Genomic DNA, 11,068 nt, shown 5'->3' on the forward strand with positions numbered 1-11,068 from the left:
ACAGCCTGGGTCCTGTCTGTGCTGAAGTTGAAGATCCAGCTGCAGATCTGAGTGCTAAGGTTCCAGAGCTTAGGAATCAGTTCATTTGGAATGATGGTATTAAAGGCAGAGCTGTAGTCAATGAAAAGGAGCCTTACGTAGGCGTCTTTATTCTCCAGGTGTTCTAAGGAGGAATGTAAGGCCAGAGAGATGGCATTTGCCATTGACCTGTTCTCCTGTATGCGAATTGCAAAGCGTCGAGGTTGACCGGTAGGCTGTGGTTGATGTGTGCCATAACCAATCGCTCGAAGCACTTCATAGCAATTGATGTCAGAGCCACAGGTCGACAGTCAATCAGGCATGCCACCTTGCTCTTCTTCTTTATATCTTATTCCTCTCGAAATGAATGCCAACATTGCATTCCCCTTCTTCACTGCCGACTAAACCTGGAGGGTAACCTTTAGGGTATCCTGCACGAGGACTCCCAAGTCCCTTTGTATCTCTGCATTTTGAATTCTGATCCCATTTATTTGTTCCACCAAAGTGCATGACCATACACTTTCCAACATTGTATTTCATTTGCCACTTCTTTGCCCATTCCCCTAAACTATCTAAGTCTCTCTGCAGGCTCTCTGTTTCCTCAGCACTACCCGCTCCTCCACCTGTATTTGTATCATCGGCATATTTAGCCACAAATCCATTAATGCCATAGTCCATTGTAAAAAGCAGTGGTCCCAACACAGACCCCTGTGGAACTGCACTGGTAACTGGCAGCCAGCCAGAATAGGATCCCTTTATTCCCACTTTCTGTATTCTGTCGATCAGCCAATGCTCCACCCACACTGGTAACTTCCCTGTAACTCCACGGGCTCTTAATGTGCTAAGCAGCCTCATGTGCGGCACTTTGTCAAAGGCCTTTGGAAAATCCAAGTACACCACGTCTACTGCATCTCCTTTGTCTACCCTGCTTGTAATTTACTCAAAGAATTGCAGTAGGTTTGTCAGGCAGGGTTTTCTTTTCAGGAAACCATGCTGGCTTTGGCCTATCTTGTCATGTCCTCCAGGTACTCCATAATCTCATCCCTAACAATCAATTCCAACAACTTCCCAACCACTGATGTCAGGCTAACAGGTCTATAGTTTCCTTTCTGCTGCCTCCCACTCTTCTTAAACATCTGGTCCCTTCAAACAAATCATTGATTTGGATTGTAATAAGCTAAGACTAAAGTAGTGATCTGTGCAGTATCTTACCAGTCATATTTCCAGCCTGAGGAAGTTTGGCTTATTTTTTGTTTTTTTCTTCTACCAGGTTAGCAATTTTCAGTTCCTGTCAAGATACGATACTTAATTCTACATGCTGAAACCTGATACACCAACATCCTCTGTGGAAATAGAAATTCTTCTATTAGAGAAGACTTGTAGAAACCCTTCTGAATATTCTTAAACACAGCATTTGCTGGTTCTTCCTTGTCTATTCTACCGCCGTATACTCCAGTCAAACATGATGTTCCTTTCATAATTCCAAACTCTGCCCCATCTAAACCCTTGGAACTAATCAGGTGCCAACCAATATTAGGGAAGTTAAAGTCACCCATGATAACAATCCTGTTATTTTTGCACCTTTCCAAAATCTGCCTCCCAATCTGCTCCTCTGTATCGCTGCTGCTACCAGGGGGCCTATAGAATACCCTCAATAGAGTAACTGCTCCCTTCCTGTTCCTGACTTCCACCCATACTGACTCAAAAGAGGATCCTGTTACATTACCCACCCTTTCTGTAGCTGTGATAGTATCCCTGACCAGTAATGCCATCCCTCCTCCCCTTTTTCCCCCTCTACCTCTTTTAAAGCACTGAAATCCAGGAATATTGAGAATCCATTCCTGCCCTGGTGCCAGCCAAGTCTCTGTAATGGCCACTACATCATAATTCCATGTATGTATCCAAGCTCTCAGTTCATCACCTTTGTTCCTGATGCTTCTTGCACTGAGGTACACACACTTCAGCTCTTCTACCTTATTACCTTTACATCTTTTTATTCTGCTTCTCTTTCCTCAAAGCCTCTCTATATGTTAGATCTGGAGCCTCTCTATATGTTAGATCATGTTCATGATACCTAGCGATTCCATAACCACTGACCTGAACAGGTCCAAGTGTGAGTGACAATTTTAAAATTATTCACCCACTTCAACTGCTGAGACTGCTGGCCCACACGTTGGGTCGCAAGAAGGAATCCCTTTCCTGACACCAAATGTTGCGTGAATGTCGTCGCCAGAGAGAAGTACTGGTCGGTATGAAGCAGTCTCTTTATCTGACAAAATATCACAAATAAAGTGACAGCTTCTGGAGTCACAAGAGAGAGAGGAGAGCGAGACCTTTTCAGAGCAAGAGATCTGCTTGACCCAGCAGTACACAACATTTTATCTGCCAAACATCAAAGAAATTTCAGGGCAATTCTAACAATGCTTCCTTTGAACTACATTTAACAGTTTCAAATACCTGGATTTTCCCACCAACACACCTCCCTGTTCACACCTGTATTACACACACTCAAATGCACATAAGTAACAAATTTAAATTAGCATGTCTGTTCTTCCAATTAACTTGGTCCATGAACCACTGTGTGAAGCTTTAGGGGATTACTGTACATGGGTCTGATTCCCACAACTAAGGAAGGATGTGATTGTACTGGAGAAGGTACAAAGGAGATTCACTGGGATATTGTCAGACAGAATAGGCTCGATTTGCTTTCTTAAAGAGTGGCAATGGGTAGGCTGAAGGACCAGGTAGCTGGTATGGGTACACAAAATTAAAAGACTATAGGTCGTATGAAGAATTTGTCAACTTTGGAGAGGTATGAGGGCATTGATTTAAGAACAGGGATAAAAGATTTGAGGAAGAACTTTTCTTTTACCCGAAATCTGGAACACACCTCCTGAGAGGAAGATAGAGGCAAGTACAATAAGAGGTATTTCGATAGGCACTTGAGATATCATGGCGCTGAATGGTATGGGGTAGATGCCAGGAAATGGATTTAGTAAAGATAGGGAGGTAATGACTGGCATAGACATGAGTTCAGGGGCTCATTTCCATGTTGTGTGGCTCCGTGACAGTATATTGTCAAACACCCTGCCTGTTGCTTAAAAGTAAATAGTTGATGTCAAAATTCTCATTCTCAATCAATTTGGAGATTTTTAAAATTCAACTGAAAATGTATTTCATTTCCTTTTCTGAATCCATCCTGTACTTAATTTTGCAATGATTTCACTATTCTGACTTACTCTTCCTGAGATGTTTATTTAACAATTTTTTCACTGTGATTAGTTCAGGAGTTTGATCTGTTGATATATATCTCAAGAGTCTATATTGTGCTGGATTTGCCCCCTTTTAAAGTATCTTACTGTGCATGAGCTCATGGGAACTAGGTGAATATTAGACATTGTAACTAAAGATGGACTCTTCTTCACAGTGGTCATATAAATTAAGATTTGCCATGTTTCAAAACTGATATTATTCGAATGCATCTGGCAATCTAAGAAAACTTCAGCTATTTTGTTATAACCACTCACAGTAGTATTATTTTGATTTGAATGGGTAATTTCCATCAGTTGACAGGCTTATCAGCTGTGGTTATTCCTCATATTTGCAAAAAAGTATCCAAATGATCTAACATAAATTAGAAATGGTGATTTTTAAATGAACTCTGAATCTCTTGTACAAACGTTTGTGCATGTAAACACATTGTAACTATATTTCTCCTTTTACCAACAGACAACTCTGCATAAATTGCCTGAAGTAGATCAATGTGGTGATTATAATCCTCGAATTCCATTGGTGCTCAGATCTGGCAGCTCCGCAAACGTTTCCCCGCACTTGCAGAATTTACTTGATCTGGTGGACCGACACTGGAGTGGTTCAAATTCACTCCACAGAAACCAGAGGTTCCTTAGTAAGTTGTCTTCCTTTATGAACAGCTAGGTAATCCCCCAAGTTATCAATTCTTAGTAATATTGATTAGACTTTAAGTGAAGCATGATTTTGAGGCAACAAATTTTTATTGAACATTTGAATAAAACTAACTTGTAAAGTTCATTCAGCAAACTGAAACTAAGTAAGCAGATGATAAGGAGAAACCAGAGATGACCAAAAGTTTGTTCACATTTGTTTTCTGAATAACTTACAAAAGGAGAAAAAAAGATGATGCTAGGTTTAGAGTTAGAGTTACAATTGCCTTGTCTCATCGATACAACTAAATAACATTCATTATGCTACTCCATATCTTATTTATAAGTAAATTTTAAAAAATACTGGATGTATCGAATGACAACTGAAGTGCTATCGTAGAACTTCCAAATCGCTGCAAATTTATTTTGGACCAGTGAGTCATTTTTTCTTTGTTGCCATATACTCTCCTATAGACTCTGCTGAAGAACTGCTCTTCAATGTGCTGGACACAAAGGCCATTTCAAAAATTCAAAGCCTGGAACAAAAGGTTAAAGTGTTAACAGAAGAGAACAGATCTCTGCTGACCAGAACTGCGTCTGGCCTAGACTCTGCAGAGATCCTTCGTATTAAACATGAATTAACTCAGAAAGAGGATGATTTGGTAAGCATCATTTAATCTCGTGTCCACCACCTCCATTGCCACAAATCAATTTGTAAAATATTCAGACGATACAGAAACCTGTTAATTCATTGTATTGAAAACGAATGTGCAATAGATCCAAGAGTGTATCTGCAGAAAACACAATGGATAATTAATGGAGGGGAGATTTTGCAGTCAACCTCTAAAATTCTTCAGCTCTTTCTCCACATGGAGATCCCTGTGTTGTGGCAATTCTGACCCTTGTGCAATATCTTCTTCATTCATTCCATTAGTGGTTTTCAGCTCCCTGTTGCAAAAATGCTGAAATTCTCTCCCTAAACTTGTCAGCACCTTTAACCTTTTATTTCCTTCATAACCATATTCTCGAAAATCTACCTTTTGACCAAGCCTTTGGTCTCAGATCAAGCATTACAAGTTAAATTTTGTTTGATAATGCTCCTTTTCAGAGGCTTTGGATGTCTTATTGTGGTGTTGTTTCAACTTGTTATGAAACAAATGTTACAAAGTTTAAACTATTTTACATAGAAACATAGAAACATAGAAAATAGGTGCAGGAGTAGGCCATTCGGCCCTTCGAGCCTGCACCGCCATTTATTATGATCATGGCTGATCATCCAACTCAGAACCCAGCCTTCCCTCCATACCCCCTGACCCCTGTAGCCACAAGGGCCATATCTAACTTCCTTTTAAACATAGCTAATGAACTGGCCTCAACAGTTTGCTGTGGCAGAGAATTCCACAGATTCACCACTCTCTGTGTGAAGAAGTTTTTCCTAACCTCGGTCCTAAAAGGCTTCCCCTCTATCCTCAAACTGTGACCCCTCGTTCTAGACCTCCCCAACATCGGGAACAATCTTCCTGCATCTAGCCTGTCCAATCCCTTTAGGATCTTATACGTTTCAATCAGATCCGCTCAGTTCCTCCATCTCACTGGACCCTCTGTCCCTTACTATTTCTGGAAGATTATTTATGTCCTCCTTAGTGAAGACAGAACCAAAGTAATTATTCAATTGGTCTGCCATGTCCTTGCTCCCCATAATCAATTCACCTGTTTCTGTTTGCAGGGGACCTACATTTGTCTTTATCAGTCTTTTCCTTTTTACATATCTATAAAAGCTTTTACAGTCCGTTTTTATGTTCTCTGCCAGTTTTCTCTCATAATCTTTTTTCCCCTTCCTAATTAAGCCCTTTGTCCTCCTCTGCTGAACTCTGAATTTCTCCCAGTCCTCAGGTGAGCCACTTTCTCTGGCTAATTTGTATGCTACTTCTTTGGAATTGATACTATCCCTAATTTCTCTTGTCAGCCACGGGTGCACTACCTTCCTTGATTTATTCTTTTGCCAATTTCATAAAAGCTTAAACTTCCCAAGAAGCATGCCAATTTCAAATCTTCTTTCAGAAATTTCCTTTGGTGGTAAAGCAAATTAAACAGGATTTGCACTGTGATCTCTGATATTTAGAATATTGGTGAAATATGTATCTTATAGGGAAAAATAAAAAATGCATATTTTCTGCACTATAAAAAGGCATGTGTCTTTTTCATATCTCAAGTCTGAAAAAGTTCTAAAGATTGATTTTGATATTTGCTGCTGACTAAGGGAACAGTGACATTTTGTTTTAATACCTTTTGAAGGAATCTTTAAATGGAAATTTTGAAAAACTGATCGAGGAAAACAACAAGCTATATTCTCAGTTAAAGGGTTTAGAACTTGCGAATTGTGCTGGACTTCAACAACGCAACAGTAGGTCTCTTTTTCTCATTTAAAATGTTTCTGTAGATACATTATGAGATGAAAATAGAAAATGCAGGAAATATCTCAGCAAGTCAAGCAGTTTCAATGGATGGAGTCATTCTGGCTCATGATTTGTCATGAAAATTGGAAAGTTTTGCCATCGTAAGTAGCAGAGAAAATGAAGGGGTGAAGCTAAAGGAAGTGTTTGTGATCGGGTGGCAATGGAAGGTGTCTGAAATGACACAAGTATTGGTCGTCTGAGAAAAGGCAGTAAAAGCTCAATCATAACAGATCTGGCTTCAAGACAAGTAAATATTCCAGTAACAATGGAATATAAGGAAAAGTGAAGATAGTTGAGGAAAACAATGCTGCAAATACACACCATTCAGACAGTATTTGTGGAGGGTTTATGGTTGTACACAGAGCTAATGATTCCATTTGATGACTAGTAATATAACTTCTGGTTAAAAAAGCTAATTATTTGAAATCGTTCAATAGGTTTCAATAGGTACATTTAATATAAATACTGAATTTTTTTATTCACAAACATCCATGAAAACAGAGGAGTGCCCCAAACAATGAACAACAGTTAGATGTTAATAATGCAAAGCGCACCCCCCCGTCCCCCACCCATGCACAAGCAGCAGTGAGGCAATGACCCCCATCCTCACCAGCAATTTACATATTATTGTGACCAAATCCTGAATTATCCCTTATGGACTGTGCCTTTAAAGAGAGAGACAGAGCTGCACAACACAAACATCTTGTTATTACAGAGAGAGGAACGAAGCCTGCTTTGAGATGGTGTTTCCCTGCAGTGTGTTTACACTGTTACAAGGACAGTGACTACTGCTGTCAGCTTCTGGGTTGCCATGGAAAAAGAGAGGAAGAGAGCAACGAACAGCTCGTAAGTCATCGTGGTAACCGAGGGTGGCATTATTTGATGGACAGCCGGTGTTCAGCATGGTGAGATAAATAGAGGTCAGCTGGTAGACAGACAGACTCATGATTTTGGACACTGGATGAGCTTTGTTGAGCCCACAGAAAGGTGGGTTTTTAGAGGATCGATCAGGAGAATCGATCAGTGGTTCTCGCAGTGTGGAAAAGGCATGACCGGTGGGAAGTTATTAGTGTGTCCAACCCTTGCCTGGGTTGATAACTTCACCACAGAAAAACAGTCCCCTTGTTGTGGTCACATTCGGTGATTTCTAAAGGATTTTGGAGGACAACGGGAAGAATCGACGGCATGGGCTTTCTCTAACAGCCACAACATCTCTTCCTCTCCATCACTACTCAACTCAAGACCACAAACTGAACTGAACTTTACTCATCATCATAAGACTGTATGCATTTACCCCTAGGCTTGAAGAAGCTTGGTTTTCATACTTACACACACACACACACATATAATCTTTGCTGACCTGTTTGATATATCTGCATTTATATTACTGTATTGCATAGTTACTAATAAATACCGTTAGTTAACAGCAATACCAGACTCCAAGGTGTTTTCCATTTCTGCTGGTTCTTTAACCCGTCACGGGATACGTGACATTATTTTCTTGTATTTTGATGTTCTTATGTACAAATCCAGATATCCCATTTGGTTTTGTTAACCACCTATTGCACAATAGAAATATTTTGGGAAAATACAAAAAATTAAGGATTTTGGAGCGAATTATTGCAGTAAAAATGTAAATATATAATAGCCATGCCACTTTGAAACCTTTGCTAATTGTTATCTTAATGTTTACCCACTAAATATCAATGTTGCTTGACAGAGATTTAATCTAAATGTAAACCAAAATGATCAATGATTCCTGTAAAATGATGAAACATTTTCTGTTTGTCTATTCTCTAAGAGGAACTTTACAGAGAAAATGACAGACTAAATTTGGAAGCAGAATATTTGCATCAGCAATATGAAGACTACATTAAATTACAGGACACTGTCTCGATGTTACAAGAGAGTCATAGGTAATAAAAACAGAAAACAATTGTGGTATTTCAGAAAAAGCATCTATTTGAAAATAAGGAGAGATATGTTAATATCTAATATATTATTCAGAATCTAGGGTGTCAAATGTCGTAAGCAATGTGATGAAATTTCAATATATATTACTTTATTTGTTTCTTAACCTCTCTGCTCCTTAAAATACTGCACCTAAAAAGTATTCATATTGCTGCATTTCATAATTTCTGGTGACATTTTTATTATCTGCCGTATTGTGAAAATAACTTCAAAATGTTCTTTCATAATTCATCAGAAATCACTCTGAAACAGTATAATTTGCTTATTAAAAAGATGAAGTGGAAATCAACCATTTGAAGGCATCATTGTTATTTAAACTAATTAGAGGTGCTGTTTTATTTTGAAGCACCTTTCTCCTCAAGGTATTTACTTTCAAGAACACTGCAGTCCCACCAGAGCTATTTGCAAGGCCAGGTTGAGCACAATAAACTGTAGAAATGAAAAGGGAAAAAGACAGGAAAGGGAGAATAAGCAAATGGAATATTCCAGCGTAAAGGGGAACCCAGAAATCTAATCTCTTCTCATTTGCTGTTACATTGCTGGTGTTTGGGGCAGCAATGAATGTCCTTCATCCCTGGGGTGCTCACGGCTTCCTTCATCATATCAGGCGCTTCCTCTTGGTTTTCACTACTGACAGCCATGCAAGTCCCTGGTGGAGACTCAGGAATACCTTCACACTCAGATGGAGGTGTCATAGGGCGGTGGCTTGGAACGGACCCAAGTGCAAGACACAGACACTGAAGTACTAGGTACAGGACTAAGATACAGGGCGATAGCAAGGACATGGACAGGAAAACTAGGAACCTGGAACAGGACTGGACAAGAGAGCTAGGAGCCCAGGCTTGGACTCCGAGCCAGAGACTGGACAAGGACCCAGTACCTGGGTCTTGCCTCTGGCTCCAACCCCAGAACTAGGCAAGGACGAGGCTTTGCAGGCAGGCAGGACGAGGCTAGAATCTACAGGCTTGAGGCTAGAGGCTAGAGACTTGACTTGGCTTGGCAAGAGACTTGGCTTGGCTTGGCAAGAGGCTAGAGGCTAGAGGCTGGAGTCTTCTGGCTTGAGGCTAGGCAGGAGGCTGGAGACTTCAGGCTTGAGGCTAGGCAGGAGATGAGGCGAGGCTTGGCAGGAGGCTGGAGGCTTGAGATTTGAGGCGAGGCAAGGCTGGAGGCTGGAGGCAGGAGACTTGAGGTGAGGCGAGGCTGGAGGCAGGAGACTTCAGGCAAGGCTTGGCAGGCTCCTCCTGGGCAGGGCGCGGATCACCACCTGACAGAGGCAAGGGACAGGAAGGGACAGAACCAACCCCAGGTAACGGCAAGACGGCTTGGCTTACCTGGGCGGAGGCAAGGGACAGGAAGGGAGCTAGGTACAGGGTGGCTCCAGGACAAGACGGCAAGACAAGGCAGGGCTTCAGGCGAGGAAACACAAGGCAGAGCAAGGGATACAAGGAGTAAGGACAAGAACAATCCAGCAGCCACGCCCTGGTATACGGACTTCACGGACTGGACCGTGACAGTCCCGCCGCGCCCCCCACCACGGGAGCCTCCTGGCGACCAAACAGGGTATCCAGACTATGGACGACCCGGGTGTGTGGGAGAGTATTTAACAGAAGGGAACCCCGGGTGGCAAGAGGAAAACGACAGTGTCTGTGTCGCTGGGTCCATGGTTAGCTGGATCGTTCTGACCCAAGTTCAAGACACAGACACTGAAGTACTAGGGACAAGACTAGGATACAGGGCGATGGCAAGGACATGGACAGGAAAACCAGGAACCTGGAACAGGATTGAACAAGAGAGCTAGGAGCCTGGGCTTGGACTCCGAGCCAGAGACTGGACAAGGACCCATACCTGGATCTTGCCTCTGGCTTGGACGCCAGAATTAGGCAAGGACGAGGCTTGGCAGGCAGGCAGGACGAGGCTGGAATCTACAGGCTTGAGGGTAGAGGCTAGAGGCTGGAGTCTTCAGGCTTGAGGCTAGGCAGGAGGCTGGAGACCAGGCTTGAGGCTAGGCAGGAGGCTGGAGACTTTAGGCTTGAGGCTAGGCAGGAGGCTGGAGACTTTAGGCTTGAGGCTAGGCAGGAGGCTGGAGACTTCAGGCTTGAGGCTAGGCAGGAGGCTGGAGACTTCAGGCTTGAGGCTAGGCAGGAGGCTGGAGACTTCAGGCTTGAGGCTAGGCAGGAGGCTGGAGACTTCAGGCTTGAGGCTAGGCAGGAGGCTGGAATCTTCAGGCTTGGGGCTAGGCAGGAGGCTGGAGACCAGGCTTGAGGCTAGGCAGGAGGCTGGAGACCAGGCTTGAGGCTAGGCAGGAGGCTGGAGACTTTAGGCTTGAGGCTAGGCAGGAGGTGGAGACTTCAGACTTGAGGCTAGGCAGGAGGCTGGAGACTTCAGGCTTGAGGCTAGGCAGGAGGCTGGAGACTTCAGGCTTGAGGCTAGGCAGGAGGCTGGAGACTTCAGGCTTGAGGCTAGGCAGGAGGCTGGAGACTTCAGGCTTGAGGCTAGGCAGGAGATGAGGTGAGGCTTGGCAGGAGGCTTGAGACTTGAGGCGAGGCAAGGCTGGAGGCTGGAGGCAGGAGATTTGAGGCGAGGCTTAGCAGGCTCCTCCTGGGCAGGGCGCAGTTCACCTGGGCAGGGCACGGTACTCCTGGGCAGGGCGCGGATCACCACCTGACAGAGGCAAGGGTACAGGGCGGGACAGAACCAACCCCAGGTAACGGCAAAACGGCC

This window comes from Mobula hypostoma, chromosome 7 (genome assembly GCF_963921235.1).
Source record: "Mobula hypostoma chromosome 7, sMobHyp1.1, whole genome shotgun sequence".
Classification (NCBI taxonomy): Eukaryota; Metazoa; Chordata; class Chondrichthyes; order Myliobatiformes; family Myliobatidae; genus Mobula; species Mobula hypostoma.